At 38.7% G+C, this 17,488-nt stretch overlaps 1 protein-coding gene across 1 annotated transcript in view; it reads right to left on the bottom strand.

Annotated features, from left to right (window-relative positions):
• The window catches only part of LOC105218091 (uncharacterized), a 263,373-nt gene that overhangs the window by 208,361 nt on the left and 37,524 nt on the right, over positions 1 to 17,488 (bottom strand). Inside the window, exon 2 of the mRNA XM_054230734.1 lies at positions 1,138 to 1,454. The gene's annotated coding sequence lies outside the window, so the exon portion shown is untranslated. The remainder of the gene's footprint in view (positions 1 to 1,137; positions 1,455 to 17,488) is intronic.

The raw sequence follows: 17,488 nt of genomic DNA, 5'->3' as shown, positions 1-17,488 counted from the left end.
CATAATAAACTGCTCTCCATGTAGTAGCTACTGGGATGTTTTCGTCAATGGCTACAGGATTGATAGTGATCTGTTTGAAACAGAGCCAGATGCATACCACAGAACGTCGACGACATCGAACAATACGCCGACCAGACTTCAGACATGCCAAAAATCCTTTGAAAACGGAGCTTATACCACCACTTATTACTGACGAGGAGCTTGAGTTGCTGAACCAGAGTGGCCCTCGTGCAACTTCCTTCTAGATACTGTATCAATTTAATCTTCTACTTATCCACACTAGACCCGAACATAAAGAATACAGGCAATGAGCTTCCGCATGACACTAACCAACACGAGGCCGTTTGTTGAAACAGCTCATTTCCTGGGCCTCCCACAATCCCTTCAAATTGCAATAGCGCTCCGCCCCAATTTAAAAAGAGTAGACAGTTAAAATATTTTCGAGAGGCGTTTCCACCTTTGTAGAAATCAAAGGGTGAAGGTGAAGGGTCAATTGTTAATATTATTTAAATAGAGTTTCCACCAATACCCAACTTTTGCTTCAATTTACAAATAAAATATTTAGTGTTATGTTAAAGTGGTTTAGGAGATTTGCAACATAAATTATTTTTAGGTTACCAATTCTTTCAAATAAAATATTAACCCTCAACGATAAAATTTGTGAAGTGATTTTATTTGAGTTTATTTAAACTAAAAAAGATTCCAGTGCAAATATGTTTTTAAATAGGAATCAAAATATATTTTGAAAAGCATTGATTATTAGCGAATAAACTAAATAAAAATATTAATATTATATATATACATATTATTATATATAAAATATATATCATAATATTAAATATTGAAAAAGGGTGGGAAAATATAGAATATTAAATATTTCTGGAAAGAGTTGCCACCAGTTCCTAATTTATATTTTAATAAGTTTAATTTATGAATCAAAACAGATTGAAACGTTTGATATTCTAAAAATCTTAAGAAGGTTTATGGTTGTAATTATTTTTAAAAAGTTTGTCGTATTTTTCAAGAACTTATTTAATAATTAAAAAATAAAAAACATAATATTTATGAAAATTTAAATCTCAATGTATGTACAATGTTATACAAAATTATTTTTAGAAATTTTAATTTTTTACTCACCAGTCGTTAATTTCGTGACAGTCTTAACCAGTTTCTCGTAATTTGCGTTTCGCAATTTGCATTTTCGAGCTCCCCTTTAAATATGTGATAGGTCAATGTAGATAGGTAATTATATATTGCCACGTTGAAAGAGACTTATGAAGTTATAGAACTTTCTGTTACAATTTGAAAAACAATTGCTTTCATTCCTCAACCACTGTGAAAGCGGATACTTGAGATTTGCTACCTCCATTATTTCAAATTGACACTATTTTGTGTTCCACAATATTTTTCTAATACAATAAGTTACACGACTACGTATTGAGTAGTTACATTTCCTGTAAAAAAATTATTTCGGAAAATTTTTACAAATCAAATTTTATTTTAATATAAATTGTAATTGAAATTTCAAAAAAAAAAAAAAATTATATAAAATTATTTCATTAAATAACATTTGCAAAGTTCTGTCTATCAATTCTATTAGAGTATTGTAAAAACAAAAAATAATTCGAAATTTCATCCCACCCGGCCCACTGTGCCAGCGCCTCCTGCGTCGCTACGCTGGCCGCATTCGTCTTGCTTGTAGAACATTTGTACGAGTGTTTACATAAGGATAACAAAAACAACTGTAAGTCAAAGAGAGCGCAACGCATCTCGAATGGTCACAGAGTGCGATTACGTGGCTGCTCGTTTGTTGCACTAACGCCAAGCGACTGCAACTGCAGTCTGATTGTCTCGCTGCCCAAGCAAACCAACATTTAGACGAACGTGCAACTGCACACACACGCACACACGCATGTGAGCGGTGTTTATTTGTTTGTTGGCAGCAAGTTGTGCCGAATTGATTTCAGTAGGTTGATTCTCATTGTATTAGCAGTTAGTGCGACTTTGGAAAGTAAAGTTGGAAACGTCATGCTGCAACTGGTTTAAATTGTGGCATGCGATACACATGTACACGCAACGCACACGCACACACTCAGGCAGTTGCACTTTCAAACTTTCAATAGACAACAACGGGAATAGCATGGAGTCGAATAAACAAGCATAGACAAGTGGACAGACGGTCAGGCGGGCGGTCAAATTGTCAAGCAGCCTCTGCATCGGGGTCGGAGTTGTGGCAACACTGGGGCGGCAAGCTGTAAGCGGCGACTGTACATATTTAATATTTGTTTACGCGCTGCCAAAAGCCATTCAAATGCACACACACATACAAACATTCGTGCGTGCGTGTTGTAAGGAAGCACTGCCATTGCTGCAACAAAGCACGGAGTACAATGGCATTGCAACATTGCGAGCGACTGTGCGAGTTTATGTCACGGCGTCTATGCCATTTGCAGCAGCCAACTTCCCATTGTATGGGTGTGTTTGTCTGTGTGTTGCGGGAGGAAGTGGTCGTTTGGCTCCGGTATTCAACTTGCTTTTGACTTCTACATCACACACACACACACACAGACAGATTGACACTCGTACGCCCTCACTGCCAGCCAAGGCAGTTAGCTATCTATTGACGAATCGAAAGGGAAAGGGCGTGCCACAAAGCATTGTCCTCTTGACTGCTCCACTCTACTTGCAACACACGCGCACACACAACAGCTGTTGCAAGCACAAATTTAGTTGCGCTTGTTTTTCTGTTTGCCGCTTCAGATGTCGCTAACAGCATTGATGCATTTCCATTTCGCCATTGTAAAAACGACTAAATTTCCTTGTTGCAACATTGATCCTCTTCCGTTGTCTCGTTGCTATTGCGTGCAGCTCTCATTGTTGTTGTTTTCTATGCCAACTATTGTTGTTGTTGTTATTGTTTTATATGCCAACTATTGTTGTTGTTGCTCTTTACTTTTACTCCAAATCGGTGCATTACTCCGGCGCTGGCTGCAGCCGACGTGACGTTATCCACAAAAAAGTTACCGCAAAGTTTTTAGAGCGAGCAACTTAGAACAACAAAAACAATAACAACAACAACTGCTGTTTACTGGCATCTTAGACAGTGGCAGTAGAGGTAGTTTTTCCACTCATGTTTATGCCAGTTAAATAACAATAGTTGGTCGCTGGGTTTTTACGTGGCACACACATGTGTGCGGGGTCATAAAGCAATCACTTGGGGTGGCTCCAAGTGGCGCTGAAATGCCGAAGTAAACATATTGTAAATAGTGACTTTTTTATTGGCTTAGTTTAAGTATTAAATTGTAAAAATAATATTTCTCTTCTTTATTGGTGATTTTGTAAGAGTTTGCTTCAGATACTTCTTTGTTTTTCAGGCTGGTGTCAATTTGTAGTACCTTTCGCTGCCAAGTCTTTCAGCATTTTGTCTTTCCAACGTTATAAAAAATAATCTTTATTACTTCTACTAACAACTATTACCACATTGAATAGGCCCACCCACTGGTAGAATCATAAAACGTTCATAGAATCCTTACCTCATATCCCCTTGATTGTAATCGAATCGTGCTTATCACCAACATTATTCCTGAATATATGTCAAGTTTTTATTTTATTAGCCGAAGAGATCTATATCTCAAATATAATACAGTTCCATTATATTATTGCCCTTAAGTACACCAAACACAGAGAGACCAAGGTTCAGTTATTAAAAATTAGTAGTTCGTTTTTAAGTTAACACCATGTCTATCCAAAAAATTAGATATTTCAATAAATCTCTCTTTCTTCTGGTCTTTCCAACGGAGTGGAGGGGGTTCCTCTTGCTCTGCTTTCACGGACTATCGGACGAACACTTTCAAAGCTGGAGTGTGTTCGTCTATTCGGACAACATGACCTAACCAGCGTACCCGCTGCCCTTTTATTCGGTGAACTGTGTCAATGTCGTCGTATAACTCATACAGATAATCGTTCCATCGTCTGCGGTATGCGCCGTTGCCAGTGTTCAAATGACCATAAATCTTCCGCAAAACCCTTCTCTCGAAAATTCCAAGTGCCGTCTCATCGAATGTTAACATCGTCCACGCTTCAGCGCCATAAAGCAGGACAGGAATGATGAGGAACTTGAAGAGTTTGGTTTTTGTAGAGTGATTGCATGTACTTATATCGTATAGCACACATCTGGTCATTTCTGGATCCTTTGTTCTTGTGTTTTACGTGATTTGGAAACAATTTTCATTTGGACTTTGCACTTTTTAAATCCTGTTCGACGCTTTATCTTCAAACTTCGATTGGATTTAATTTGGAGAGCGATTTTCATACCTTGAAGAAAACTGCGATGTTAGTTAATAGAATTAACTAATTGAAGCGCCAACTGAATGAATCATTATCATTTCTATTACAAAGTTCTAGCTCAATAGGATTCTTGACTACGAAGTGACCGAAAACTCTGAACGAAATATACTATATATCCCCATATTTCATATATAGGGTTTAGATTTAGATGATGTAATATGTAAGATAAGAAAAGTTCGATATATCACAAAAGGTGAGTTTAGAAGATGAAAGGAAGTAGCGATTCAAACTTTGAAATGAAAACCATTCGAGCAATAAGAATTGTGTCCTAGCGCCTTGTTTTTGACAACTGTTTTGCTTGGATGCGTTTTAGTTCGTCTTTAATTTTTGCAAGTTCCAAAAATTGTATTAAAGAATCTGTGTGCGAAAAACAAAATTAAGTGCGCGTATGATATCCCTATTTTGACTGCAACATATGGTGAATCTGCCTTTGCCAAAAATAACGATTATCGGTAGTACAAAATGTTATCAGAGAATCGAAAAAATGTGAACGAAAAAGAGCGTACCTGACGTCCGAGCACGTCAAGAAAAAACGAAAACAGTTTAACGTAGCGATTGGCTCGTGCTCTTTGATTTTAACCAATGATTTTTTGACAAAATTGCTCACTTTCGACCAAAAACAGCATCACGTTGATAATCATCAGGATAATAACAACAATACAATGGTGCCGCAGCCATCGGATTCCCAAGACCTGGTTCCCTGTGACTTTTTGGTTCTCAAAACTGGGGGGACCCATGAAAAAACTGCTATGAAGGAGGAGCTAAAGAAGACAATATGAAATGACTTGAGTGCTTTGGGGATTGTAAAAAAACGCAATATAGAAGTGCAATATATCTGAAGGTGATAAATAAGCGCTATAATTTAGTCTCGCCTTATTATACGAAACATGTCGCTACCGACAACCGAAAATATGTTCTGAAATTGGTTTAGTCACTTTTGACAGTAAGAATTATTTGGATCAATAATTCGAAGACAAAGCTCTGACGCGACGAAAAAAATTATCTCAGAAAAAGCTCGTATTAAAGTACATGGGACTAAAGAGTGGATAATGAATGAAACCATTTTGCTTCTCGATTTAAAAAAGGGAAATTATTGCAACAACAACAACACGACGCATAAAAATGTCCCTGAACTTCTGATATCAAAACGAGGAGGCATTCCGTTCTTATTATTTTGCTCACTCTGATGATTTTTATGTGGGAATTTTATAAGTATTTTTTCCATTAATCCCCAAGCCAAATGGACATTATTTCAACATCTTTACTCCACCACCCGAAATGAGCTCGGGATGAAAGAGGTAACTTGGTTGGTGTTGTATGCGGAATTGTTGTTCAGCTGGTAATGTGTCCTTAAGGGGCACACCTAGTGTAATGGCCTAAAAAAGGCGAGGTTAATTTTTATAAAAAAAAAATACTTCTCAATTATTTCAAAATTTTAAGAATATATTTATACATGTTTCAAGAATATACAGCGAAATTTTTGAAGAAAAAAATTAAATATTTTTATACTCTCGCAACTAAACTTGCTAAGAGAGTATTATAGTTTTGTCCACATAACGGTTGTTTGTAAGTCCTAAAACTAAACGAGTTAGATATAGGGTTATATATACCAAAGTGATCAGGGTGACGAGTAAAGTTCAAATCCGGATGTCTGTCTGTCCGTCCGTCCGTCTGTCCGTCTGTCCGTCCGTGCAAGCTGTAACTTGAGTAAAAATTGAGATATCTTTATGAAACTTGGAACACGTGTTCCTTGGCACCATAAGAAGGTTAAGTTCGAAGATGGGCGGAATCGGACCACTGCCACGCCCACAAAATGGCGATAACCAAAAACACATAAAGAGCTATAACTAAGCCATAAACAAAGTAATGAGAATAAAATTTGGAACATAGGATCGCATTAGGGAGGGGCACATTTGAATGTAATTTTTTTGGAAAAATAGGCGTGACCCCGCCCCCAAATAGGTTTTTTCTATATATCTTGCAAACCAATAAAGCTATATAAACCAAACTTTCTGCAGTCGTTTCTTTTAGCCGTTTCCTTATACAGTCCAAAAATTAAAGAATCGGATAATAACCACGCCCACCTCCCATACAAAGGTTAGGTTGAAAATGACTAAAAGTGCGTTAACTCACTAACGAGAAACGTCAGAAACACCAAATTTTACATAAGAAATGGCAGAAGGAAGCTACACTGAGATTTTTTTACAAAATGGAAAATGGGCGTGGCGTCGCCCACTTATGGGTCAAAAACCATATCTCAGGATTCTCGACAGATTCGAATGAAATTCGGTATATAATATTTTCTTGACACCCTGATGACACGTGTGGAAAATGGATGAAATCAGTTTACAACTACGCCTACTTCCCATATATTTCAATTCTGAATCCTTCTGATTCTTTCACTTTATAATATATACATTAGGAACCAATGATGATAGCGAAATAAAACTTTACACAAATACTGTATTTGAGCTGTGACATCACTTGTCAAAATCGGACCATGACTTTTCAAGGCCCCTGATAACAAACATGAAGAACTCAGTGCCTAAGGGTAATTTTTCACCGAAAATATAGGTAAATCTCTAAATAAATTGCGAGAGTATAAAATGTTCGGTTGTACCCGAACTTAGCCTTTCCTTACTTGTTTAAGTTATAGTCGATCTCCAACGGCGCGAAAAAAGGTCCTTCACTGCTGCAGTGATTCCGGCCTTCTCCTTGGATGAAATCTAAAAAAAATAAAATTCTCCTTAAACTAGATAATATTGTCTGTGCAATGACCTACGATAAAAAAGAAAAATCAAAAATTGACGTTTGGTCGTTTTTGGCCTGCCAATATTCGATTTTTTGATCAGATCAAAAATCGATAGGTCATTGTACGGAGAACTATATATAGAACATGTAAAAAAAAATTCGATAGTGATCGGATCATTGTTTTTAGTAATCACTGCAGCAAATTCGGAAAATGCTGTTTCGAGAAAAAGGCGTTTAAAGATAAAATGATCGTTTTCATTGTTACCGAGCGGCTGCTCTTTAAACTGCTATAACTCAAAAACTATTTGAGATATCGATTCGAAATTTTAATATGTTATTCTTTGTTTCCCCGACGCAATGACTTCAAGATAAAGTGCTATTGACATATTTACTGTAATGTTTTATACAAAATGGTGCTAGAATCTTTCCGTATTTACAGTACTGAAAGATAGGTCGAAATACAATATTCGCGGTATGAGACTGTAAATATCTTATCTGTCTATATTTTTGTATGCTCTAAATTCATCGAATTTCAGAGTGAAATGAGGAAGATGACCCTTGGTACACCAAATGTGATCTACAAGACTAAGAAACGGTCTTGAGTAGAATTGCCGCTCGTATTTGGTATGATTTCAAAAATCAGTAGTGTAATTATCTATATATTTGTAATGTAAATTTTTTAATAAATCAATTTTTATAATAAATACACGTATTCGTATAATAAATTTAGTTTTAGCTAAATAATTTCTTCTCTAAAATATCATTGCACCAATTCCTTTAAATTACTAAAACCACATCAACGAATATTGCATACACCTGCATAGTTTGTCTGTGCAAATTCATTGGATATTCCGTCAAACACCTGTGCTAAATGTACACATCACTGGGAAAAAATATTAAAATCATTTAATTTCTCAATTAAAAAGCAGCGGCAGCCGGCAGCCGGCAGATTCGAACAACACAGCGACACTATCAACACTATTGATCGAGTAAATAAAGTCGCGTCTGCACTTCACCTCCGCAACAAGCCAAATACACTGTAACTGGGTGCCATTGACTTCTATCCAAACGGATTTTTTGCTGCCGCACTTTGTTTGCTTTGTGTCGGCGCATAAAATCCTTTGAACTGCACTAAAAGTGCTGCTAGCTGAGCATATGCCACCTGCGGCACTATCACAGCGCCGGCAAATAATATGCCAATGAAAATGCAAAATAAAAGTAACTTTCGAAGGAAAAAAACGACGGCGCAAAAGAAAAAGCGCAGATTTTGCAAAAACAAAAAAAGCAACAAAATGAGTGCAATGAAAACCGAAAAACGAAGAGCAAGCGTAAAGCCTCAACTTCAAAAAGTGCTCACATGACTTTATGAATTTTTTAAAAATGTTGACAAATATGTTCATCATACGCCCGGTAAACCCACCCTCAGCGAAGTCGTGAAGAGCAGCGCTTAACATGTGCACACATGTACTTGGAAATATAACGGTATTTTGTGTAAGTAGTAGCGCGCGCTATTATCTGTGCATGCAGTCAGTCAGTAAGTCAGAGTCAGAGTCATCATTGCCATTGCGCTCGTTAGTCATCATCGCTGTGGCTGTCAGCGTGCCAGCCAGTGCGCCGTTGTTGTAAGTATGTAGTAGGCTGTCACGTAGCATTTACGGCATACAGATTTGCTGCTGTTGAGTTGCACTTCATTTTTTATTCGTTTTGTGTGTGGCAAGTTCAGTGCACTGCCAAAAGCCTTGCCACCACACACACACACACACATCCAGCGCAAATACAACGTGCATTGCACCTGCCTGCCGCACTCACACCAGCGGTCGCTCCCCCTCCCTACGGCTCCAAACGTTAACGGCACGGCAACCGTCGTAATGCTATTTACATTTTCATTCACTGCCGCATGCCACATGTCGCCCGCCGCTTGCCACTTTTACTATGCGCACCCATTTTCAAATGCCGACGGTGGCTGGCTGAATCGTTGCATTTTATTGTTGCAATTAATAAAAGAAGCGGCGCAAAAAGTGAAACACGAAGTAAATATCGCAACGCAACGCAGATATGCGAGGCATCCATGCAATCAGTGCCACAACTGCCTGCCACATTGGCTGACACTTGCAGTCGCGTCCGAACATGAGCTTTTACGTTGAGCTTTTACTCACACTTTCGCAGCAGCGCGCGCACACGGCTCGCACACAGCACAGGGCACAGCAGCGGCAACATATTGCTGGCATTATCCTGCAACAGCAGCAACATAAGCGCATTGCCGCCGGCGCGGCGTCATGTAGCGTCTACAAGTAGCACAGAGCTACTAGCGCGCCACACAACAACTTGCTGACTTCAGTATGGCTTTAGAATGCGCGCGCGTGCTCGGGTATGAGTTGCTGCACGTGGTGGCGCCTCATTTCAGTACAGCGTTGCTCGCGCGCCACCAGCTCCTTCAGTCATATCCTTGTCAACAACAGCGCCGCACTGGTAGTGGTGTGCGGCGGCAGCAGTTGTAGTAGTAGTAAGTAGTAGTAGTCGTAGTAAGTAATGCGCGTAGTACGAGTGTAGTAATTTTGTGAATGAAACGGCAATGGCTGACGTCTGCTTCGGGTGGCGGCAATGCGCTGCAGTTGACTTTTATTTGTTTTCACCGTCTCTATGTTTTAATTTATTTTTATTTTTTTTGCTTCCAATTGCTTTTTATTTTTAGTTTCGTGTTGTTTTTGCGTTGTGTTATCGTCAACGACTCGAGACTCTGGTAGACGGGCGCGCACTTGACTGCCGCGCGGCATTGCCGCTATTTGAAATATTTAATATAGTTAAACAAGTTAATTAGTCGCCGCTGAATGAATGCTGAATGATGCGCGGCGGCCTGCAGACGTCGTTCAACTATTCAACGGCTATGGATGTGGCACTAACAATAATTGCAGTAACTACAATAATAACAGCAATATCAGCAGTCGCCATATTAAGCAGTCTATGCGGCAGACATTTTAAGTGTTGCTGCAACGTTGCATTAGTAGTTGGCGGGTTGTGGCATGCGGCGGCATATTTGTGTACTAAGTGATGAATTTTGCTGACATTGCGCTGTCCCTACGTCACTTCCGTCGCCGACTTTTTATCATTATTTTACATGAATGGGTGTTTTATGTTTTGTTTTTGCATCTACCATGCTAGGCTATAGTCGCGCGTAAAGACTCTTAAAACAATGGAAAATTAAAATTTCTACATTCATTTCACTCTACGGAGCGCTAAAACCTACAATAAATTATTTTCTGGTTTCTATGTTTTTTATTTAGATATATATGCAGAGAGTAGTAACAGCTAGGCGCTTAGTATATTTAAATTAAAATTTTATATTTTAAATCTTTTTCCAATAAATTTTATTCGACCTTAAATACCACTGACTGCAACGAAATTGTGTAGCATAACGAAATTAATTTTGTAATTTGATTCATTACTTTGGAATGAGCAATATGATTTTTGGAATGTATTATATGGGAAGAAGGCGTGGTTGTGACCCTAACATTGAAATCGGGTAGCTTCTAAGATATGGCTTTTGACCCATAAGTAATCAACGTCATGCCCATATTATATTTTATTTTAATCTGAGTGAATTTAGAGTTTCTCATGTTTTTCGTGAGTGAGGAATTAATCGCCTGTAGAAATTAACATAACCTTTGTCTAGGAGATGGTGGTGGTTATTATCCGATTTCACCCATTTCCAAGGTGTGTGATGAGGAACGTAAGGGAAGTGACTGCAGGAAGTTTGGTTTATATAGCTTTAGTGGATTGCGAGATATATACAAAATACTTATTTGAGGTAGAAACCGCGTAGGTAGAGACCACTTTTCAAAACTCTCTAGAGTGATCCTATATACTTAATACTACTTTTATAAATCTATTTACTAGTTATATGATTCGGTTTTCGTCACTTTGTGGGCGTGATAATGGTCCGATTTTTTATAGCAACCCTCTCACTGCTCCAAGGATGTACACCAAGTTTCGTCAAGATATCTTAATTTTTACTCAAGTTTTCCGTTGCACGGACGGTCAGCCGAGTTTCAACTCAATATTTAACTCGTTTAGTTTTATGAACAAAACTATAATAGACTCTTTGCAACATGTTTCGTGAGTAGCCTAGTGAAATCTACTCAAGATCAACTACAACGCTTTCAAGAACATATTATGGGTGTCTTAGACAACACCGAGATTCCAGACCTCTATTCCGCGGTACCATCTCCAGCCACTTCACCTGTTATTATGCAAAACCAAGAAATTATATGAAGTTCACGTGATATCGCACGTGGTCCGCACATATGATTTATACAACGCTTTAAAGGACATTTCATGGACGTCTAAGACAACACCGATATACCAGACCATCGTCCGGCGAACCCGTCTGTCCGGTCGGCCAAGCGAACGATCGATAACTTGGTCTTGGTATCCTAATATAACTTGACATACTTAACCCTTGGCACTATGAGAAGGTTGGTATTGTAGATGGTCAAAATCGGACTACTGCAACGACTAAAAAATGCAGTTAATCAAAAAAGGGATATAGCAAAATTTCAAATTAAGCTATAAAATATGGAATACTTGATCACGGTACGGAAAGACATATTTGGTTAATTGATAGGTAAATTGGTGAGGTCACAGCCCAAAAGAGATTTTTACAATGTAGATATCAGAATAAAACGTGGTAAAATATATATTTGCAACGATAAGCTTTTCGAAGGGGGGAGGGATTTCCACTGCCCGGTGATTTCCGACAAACTTTGCCTAAGAAATTGATTTGGATATTGATTATATTTTCAAATAATTAAAGACTCCCTAAAGAATTTCATTTTATCGAACAGTTAACTAGAATATAATATAACGTATACCTTACCCACAGCAAAGCGTGGCCCAGTCACTAGTAATAAAATTTATTATTGTGAAATATTCCGACGACAATAAATATTAATTATTCTCTTAAACTTTAAAAACGATTTTTTTTTTCTCATTTTTAAACATTATGAGCTTTTCAGAGCAAAAAACGTGATCCTTTAATTTTTTCAAAAATTCGATCGAGTGAATAAAAAAACGGCTGGTTGTATTAATTTGATTTTTTTGTAGGATTTTTGTGGACATATTGAACTGTAAAAGGCACACTTAACATTAGTGGTTTCTTCAATATTTTCGATCTAGCGCTCGATTTTCCAACAAACCACCAAAAGCCCTTTTTTTGTGGCATTTTCAAATTCATGTGACAATAAGAAAACAATTTTTTTTTCGGAAAAGCAATGGCTAGTCTTTAAGGAGAATTCATTCAAGTTCTTGAAACCCACCTTTAACTTTCTGTGCGATCATTGGTTGCTGAGATATCGATAATCAAAGACAAAAGGATCCTTTTCCATTTGAAGACCGATATCTCGGCGAGAAGTGGACGTATCGAGGTGTTCAAAAAACCAAATTAAAGCTAAATGAATAAAGTATTTTGATATTCGAATTATATTTGAAAATTTTTTTGTTGCTGGTTTTCTACGATTTGTAAAGTTATAATCCAAAAACTAGACACTTGGAGCTACAATTTCCTTCTTAATGGATTTCTTGTACGACCATTTTATACAAAGTTACGGCCTGTTGAAGTTTGCCCAAAAATTTGGATTTTTTTTTATCCCTTAATTTTTTTAAGTAGTGTATATTGAAGGAATATTTTTCTTTTATATAACTCATTCATTGTGCCATTCGAGACCATTTTCAACCAATAAATTGCTGCATTTTTTATTTCATGGCAATTATAAACTCTAAACAATCCCTAATTGATTTCTTTTTTCAATCTTCTTCTACTACCTCTGAATAATTATAGAAGTGGATTGTCTAGAATCATAGATAGCCACGACTTCGAGTTGGTTCGATCTCGTTCACTGTACCAGCTCTCGATCTCGATTCTCGATCAGTTATTAAACACTTGTTGACAAATCTGTCTTTGACACAGAATATGCGAGGAACTCATTTTTATTCCTTTCCTTATTGAATTAGCATATTACCATACAACTCTTTGCTTTAGGTATACTAATAATAATAACACTAATTCCAGGTTCAGCTTTGAACGTCTTTATTGGAGATGTTACAATCACAAATGATACTTGAATATCTAAGAAAACAAACATCTATTTGTCTCAACGCCCAAGAGAAGGGGATATCCCTGGCCAAAATTTGTCCGCATTCTAGGGTGATAGGGTGTCGCTAAACTTTAGAGAGTGGTGGTCGCGCCCTAAAGGTTTTCAATATCTAACAAATAAGCTGGTATAATCATATAAACATAGAATACAAGAGTTTAAACCACTTTTATGAGGCATCTGGATGGTCTTTTGTATTTAATTGAACTTGGTAGTTTGTTATTTACTCGCTTAAATTTTTATTAAGAGGCGAATCGAAAAGGCTATTTGAAGCTTTAAAGTGAAATAATGGAATTGATGGAAAATCAGCTAAATTAAAGACTTATTTTTATAATGACGTTCAACACTGTTGCATGGAGTCACTTAAAGGTCATTAACTTAAATTTAACTCCACATTTAGTATGGTAAACTGAACTGAAAATTATGAAAATGCACATGGTATAATGATAAACACAACAATAACAACGCAGCGCAAAAAATAAGAACTTTGAAGTGATGCGAACACACACACACACACCCACACATGGATACTGGTTAACTTGCGCCTTTTTATAGGCTGTCAAGCGTGGAAAGGACGAAACTAACGGAAACGAAAGCGGAATAAATCCCAGCGCAAAAGTATTTATATATACACATTATAATTTTGTTGTTATTGCGGCGCATGCACGCGTATGTACATCCATATGAGAATATATTTAATTTTTTTTATTACACCAACATGCATGGCCGTGTTTGTACAACGCTGTGTGCCGCCCGCTCACTTCAGAGGATGATACAAGCGCGCGGCCTCAACAGAAGCCGGAGCCTGTGTACGGCCTGAAGGCGTACAGCGAGTATGGAATTGTGTTGTTGCACAGTGTCGGGGGCGATGATGGCATCACTTGCACTTGCTTCCACACGAGTGCACTGCACTGCAGCACAACAGGAGCACACCATGCCGCAGGAGCAGCGCAACGCGCTTTGGCTATTGACTTCGCCTTGCGCTGGAAATGAAAATGTTGGCGCAAGCAAACCAAGCAGTTAGTCAACTGGTGAAGAAACAAGCAAACGAACAGGCAGCCAACCGACCGACCGACAGCAATTCGCTCGCGCGACAGCACAAAATGCAAAGCGGAAACGGAACTGAGGGTTGACGGGCAAAAGTAACGGGCAAACATACATATATGGGTATGTACGAGTATGGTGAAAATATATTTATTTAAAATGCTAAAGAGTCAGCGAACGAGTGAAAAGTTTGCAGCAACATAACGGTGCCGCAGAGCGCAAGCCATGCAAATGCAACGATCGACGAGGGGGCGACATCGCCGGCGTTGCATAGCTGCATAGTTGAGTGGACGAACAGTTTTAAATACGCGAGTGCGAAAAAATTAAATTGAGCCACCGCGGCGCGTAATTCATAAAGCTCACAATGACAACAGTGGCAGCGGATTAAGCTGCAAAGCAAAAATCTCAATGGACGAAAAGATGCGAATGCATGCATTCGAACGAGTGCCGCGGCAATTTCAGTGTGGCAAATACGCGAACAGCGCGCTAAATGGCCGCTGCGTTGGGAATTTAAATTAAAAATTGCAAAAAAAAGTGAAAAATGAAATGCAAATGTCGAGAAATGTGAAATTGATAAACATCGTCTTATTAAAAAGTTCCATCAACGAAGCAAACCTCCGAGCCAACGAACGCTTCCTCTCCGTGCCAACACACCCAACGCTTGTTGCAGCAGCAAGTGATTACTGCGCAATCCCAACAAGACGCAAATAAAAACATCAACGTCAACTCGGAAATTGATCATAAAGACCGATAAGAAAAGCAAAATTATTATTAGAGTCAACCAGGATGTCGGGGAAAATGCGAATGCAAAAATAGGAAATACAAAAAGACACTTACACACACACCCACAAACACAGACGGACAATTTCGTTGAAACAGCTGCCGTGTTGCAGCTGCAGTAAGTTTGCAGCTAACTGCTGCTACGAGTACATAGTGAATGTTCGAGCAAATCTCAAGCTGAGTAAATTGCAAATGAAACGCCTTCACGGCTAGCCAGTGTCCATTGTCGCTGGGCGCTTCAATTGACTGTTGTGTGTAGGGGGTGGCGAGTAAATGGCAGCAGATATGAACGAAATAATCAACGCCCGGAAAGGAGCTTAGAATGTAAGCTGCACTGGACACAGTGTCAAGTTTTGCTTTTAAAGCCTTGGAAAATTTATTAAGAATGAGTCGGAAAATAAGCAAGGAGTTAAAGGTGGAACTTTATATTCCTATATTCTATTAATTTGTATCACACTTAGATAGGTTGAAGTCAAAATGTGAAAACGGACTGCAATTGTCGCAAACTGGCGTTGTTGAGGCTTGAGTGTCTTAATATTACAACACTTTGGTTCGAATGCGAGTGGAAACAAATAGTTAAATTAATGAAACTATTTTTTCTCTAAATGTAGTCAGCACTCCGTACACCTGTGATTATAGAAAATTTCTTATAAAGTCCTTAAGGCTCGAAGAGCTATATGGAGAGAATTCCCAATTTGACAGATGTCATTCGAACATCTTTACTTTATATTTGGCAGCAATGCATTGCTATTCTTGTGGCGAATTTTCTACCAGCAAAATCATTCGCCATATACAGGACCAGGTAGTAGTCATCTGTCGCCAGGCCCACACTACAAGGGGGATGCTTACCGCTTAAACAAGCTCCCGGAGCTTCTCGCGATTCACTTTCGATGTGTGATACGGCTCTGTCTCGATGGAATGTAACTCCTGGATTATTGGCCAAAACTGACCGCGGTCTAATTGTTACAGTACAGGTCCGAATTAAAAGCTTGGTCGTAGTTAAGAAGTTCATAGTAGTTGATTCCTTGCCAATCCCACCAAACATATCTTGACCGTCGATACTGGCTTGGATTACGGCCGTTTTCACTTAACATTGTACTTAATGAACCACTTTTAATCACCAGTATCCATCATTTCGAAATTTATCGATTTTATTGCGTTACAGCAGTGATTTGAAGATGGAAATTAGGTCCTGAGGTTGTTTTGTGTTGAACCGTATTGTACTCAAAGATTATTTCTGTTACGAAGCGAAGCGAATGGGTCTGAAGGTGAACGAGGACAAGTCGAAATATCTCCTGTCATCAAACATACAGTCAGCGCATTCTCGTTTTGGCTCCCACGTCACCGTTGAGAGTCATAACTTCGAAGTCGTAGATAATTTCTTATACCTGGGGACCAGCATCAAAAACACCAACAATGCCAGCCTCGAAATCCAGCGCAGGATCACTTTGCCAACAGGTGTTACTTTGGACTGAGTAGGCAATTGAAGAGTAAAGTCCTCTCTCGACGAACCAAAATCAAACTCTACAAGTCGCTTATCATTCAGACGATGGGAACGATGAGCTGTATGACTTATACGACGACATTGACATAGTTCAGCGAATAAAAAGACAGCAACTACGCTGGCAAGGTCATGTTGTCCGAATGGACGAAAACACTCCAGCTCTGAAAGTGTTCGATGCAGTACCGGCCGCAGGAAGCCGAGGAAGGGGAAAACCTCCATTCCGTTGGAGAGACCAAGTGGAGAGCGACCTGGTTACCCTTGGGATCTCCAGCTGGCGCCGAACTACGAAGGAAAGAGAGAAGTGGCGCCTATCGTCGATTCGGCTATAACCGGCTAAACGGTCTCCACGCCAATCACGTATATACAGTCTTAATTGAATGGCTCCAAATGATTTTTTGTACAATATTTAAATCTTGGGAAATCGAAACAGTGTTTACATGATGTTCGAACTCAAAGATTTCCATTGTTCTACCGATATTTTCCACAATTGAGCTACCAGAGCGTGGTGTATCTGTGAAATCAAAAAAATAATCTAACAAAATTGGATGGGCTGATTATTATTGCACCCTAACTTGAGAATACCATCACAAGATGTCCGGAAACCTGCGTATTTACACAAACAGCTACCAGAGCCTTGTGCATGGACCATATATGCCTCGACAATGAATTCCGCTGTTTTCAAAGCATTGGTCCCCCATCGAATGATTCCCTCACATAGGAGTAGGATGGAGCCTTTTTGTTCAGATAAACTTTTTTACTGTTGATCGTATTATCGCTGTATAATATGGTCAGTGGAATTATGTCCCTTATGTCTCTCATATTGTGGAACGTTATTCCTGTTCCAAAGTCATACTTTTCCGTTGTCATGTGTAGATTGGGTCGTGTTTTTGATTCCTCTGGTACATAGTATGATCAC

This window comes from Zeugodacus cucurbitae, chromosome 5, assembly GCF_028554725.1.
Source record: "Zeugodacus cucurbitae isolate PBARC_wt_2022May chromosome 5, idZeuCucr1.2, whole genome shotgun sequence".
In the NCBI taxonomy this organism is placed as follows: domain Eukaryota; kingdom Metazoa; phylum Arthropoda; class Insecta; order Diptera; family Tephritidae; genus Zeugodacus; species Zeugodacus cucurbitae.
This window is presented reverse-complemented; position numbering and strand designations above follow the sequence as displayed.